This window comes from Microchirus variegatus (assembly GCF_963457635.1).
Source record: "Microchirus variegatus genome assembly, chromosome: 12".
In the NCBI taxonomy this organism is placed as follows: Eukaryota; Metazoa; Chordata; class Actinopteri; order Pleuronectiformes; family Soleidae; genus Microchirus; species Microchirus variegatus.
In genome coordinates, this window is record NC_139813.1 from 14,262,765 (window position 1) to 14,265,625 (window position 2,861).

General features: G+C 39.7%; 1 protein-coding gene across 5 annotated transcripts in view; it reads right to left on the reverse strand.

Annotated features, from left to right (window-relative positions):
- LOC310934522 (triadin-like) overlaps window positions 1–1,416 on the reverse strand; it is a 19,405-nt gene extending 17,989 nt beyond the window's left edge. For all 5 annotated transcript variants that reach the window (XM_083898266.1, XM_083898264.1, XM_083898265.1 and 2 more), the window contains exon 1: window positions 1,001–1,416. The gene's annotated coding sequence lies outside the window, so the exon portion shown is untranslated. The remainder of the gene's footprint in view (window positions 1–1,000) is intronic.
- Between the last annotated feature and the right edge of the window lie 1,445 nt (window positions 1,417–2,861).

The following is a 2,861-nucleotide window of genomic DNA, read 5'->3' on the forward strand; positions in this document are numbered from 1 at the left end:
TAAAATGTTTTGTGCCTTTTTAAATAATTAACGTAGGCATAAGATTGCTGAAATTGCAAATTGAAAGTGTGTGAAAGAGTGCTTTGTTATTATGGTTATACTTGAGATCAAATTGTGCTCCTGTATGTGGCTCCTGAACTTAAAATGACTAAATCCAATACTTATGTATATATATATACATATATATATATAAGAATGTCTTTCCTAATCCACATTTCTTTCTTTTTATTTTGTTCCTTTCATGAAAGTGTAGAGTACAATACGGTGCAATTTTACACAAATCCATAATTACACTTTTCATGATTGAAAAGGAGCAGTGAGAAGAATATAATACTTATTTATTTCTGCCCCTGCCCCCTACAGTTAGCTACACCCACATCAACAACAACAACAACAACAACAAAAAGTGTCAATTTTCAAGACCAAAATCAGCGACAACAATGACATTCATTGTGCACACTCATGCATGTGTATAATTTAACAGTTATTGAGGCCATGTTACATAGCAGGTATTTTGACTTTTGATCCTTTTGTACTCTGCCAGTGACACAACTATACATTTAACTAAGAAATCATTTGTGAAGGCAATATTAAACATGTCAAGCATTAATCTAGATAAGGTTTTAGCATGTATCGAGTGACACTGTCAGCTGCAGTGTGGGCTGATCATCTCAACACCTTTGCCTATAATATATCTCTCAACTCTACCGGATGTCACAATTAGTTAGATCTGTTTAGTGATGAGTGAGGAGGGTTCAGCACCTTCATGTTTAGCTTGGCAACATTAAGTTACTTCTTAGTAATTATATTGTATTATACAAGTATGGACAAAAAAACTTCAACAAATCACTAGCCAGAGTTCCACTGAAAACATTTTTTAAAATGACGATAAGTATGAACACCTGTCATGTGACCTTTAGCATTCACAAACACCACGATCAGATCATTATTAAGTTCAGCCACAGTGAAATGGATTTTTTTTTTTTTTTTTATACCGTACCTTGGACCTGCTGGATGTTCAGCGATAACCTTCAGTCCTTCAAAGGCTCGGGGAAACTCAGTGTTACCATAGAAACAAATGCAACTCCACTTGTTTTTTTGGCCCGAGCCCCGAATGTGAGAAAATAAAGACGGAGGCAACTCTAAAATCCGGCAGCGAAAAAAAGCGCACAGCGGACGTATTAAGCTGGATCACACGGGGCCTAAAAATAAACTAAAACCTTCGCGGCAGAAGAAAAGTGGCAGCTTATATTGTTCATTGTATTTCCAAAGTTGTTCTTGAAGGTTTTAGATGATGAGTCTTGCGTCAAAAGTATCTGAAGTTCCTGGTTTATAACTTGCTGGAGAGAATGAGTGAAACAGAAAGAGACACAGAGAGAGAAACAGGGAGAAGGGTTGACCCACCCTGCCCCCTCTCAGGGTCCAAAATAGAGAGATAAAATGAGGGAGGGAGGGAGGGAGGGAGGGGTGGAAGAGTTTAGAAGAAGAAAAGGGGGGAGAGGAGGGAAAACAGACCCTACAGGAGCAAAGATCAAGCGATGGAGAGGAGAAAGAAAAGGTCTCACCTGCACTCTCAGAAACCCAGGCTTATTAATCATGGTATAATGATGGAGGAAGACGCCGTTCTAGAGGTTTATTACTCGACTCGATTCAAATTAACAAGGCTATTCCCTCACACGGATAATGTGGACCAGGTATTCATTTACTTCTTTTTTTTTTGTTTTTAATTAAGTCCATTATGTGTTTAATTATGGTCTAATAATATGGTATGACAGGTGGGTCCTTCGACGACAACAACAACAACAGCAACAACAGCAGCGGCAGCAGCAGCTCTGCGTTATCACCACTTTCAAATGTATTCACTTTGTGCCCTTGACGACAACTTAACTACTTAGAACTTTAAACATCTTCCTCCAAGGGGAAACATATACTGTATCCTCCTCCCCGGTGCCCAACCTTGTCAAACAGAGGTCAAAGTCAGGGGTAAATAAGTAAATAAAATATCTAATTGAGCCCCGTGTGAGTTTTAAAGCCCTGCCAGAACCTGTTTTTGAGACCCACTTTAAAGCTGTATGTGTGTGTGTGTGTGTGTGTAACCGAGCAGTGCTAAGGTGTAACCTGACCCCCAGTCTTGCCCTGGGAGCCTGTGCTGCTGCGCGGTACAGGCTATAATTAGAGGTACAGACAGCAGCTGGTGTTAACATAGGACTGGACTGCTTTATATGTAGGGCACACAGAGGGGGCTGAGGGCTGGGGGACACAACACACACACACACACACACACACACACACACACACACACACACACACACACACACACACACACACACACACACACAGTCTAGCCCATGTAAGTCTGTATGTGAGTCATTCATAAGCTTTTCTTTCTTTAACCTTTTAATTCTTAAAAAGTGTCTCACTGCTGTTATTGACATTTAAATATGTCCTTTTTCTTCAGCCTGACTCTTACTAGTGTTATGATACCGCACATACATCATTTTACCATAACACTGCTGTGAACGTGTGAGTGTGTTTGCGTGAATGTGACAAAGTAGGATTGTGTGGAAAATCTTAAATACTTGACGCTCGTTTGTTTGTGTGGATCCAGAGTCATAAATAACGTGTCTGTTTCCCTCGGGTTAAGCGTGGCTGGGATGCGCTCATGAATAATTCATTAAATGGATTAATAGACGTATGATGTACATATGTGTAGTTTTTTTTCCTTTTTTCTTAGTCGTTTAAGATATTTAAAAAAATATATGAAATATGGTAATATGCTCCTCATGTGTCTACCTGTCCCCGAGTCCTTTTTTCTCCCCCATCTGATCCCATCTGTCTTTTTTGGCTAATCTTTGTGCTCC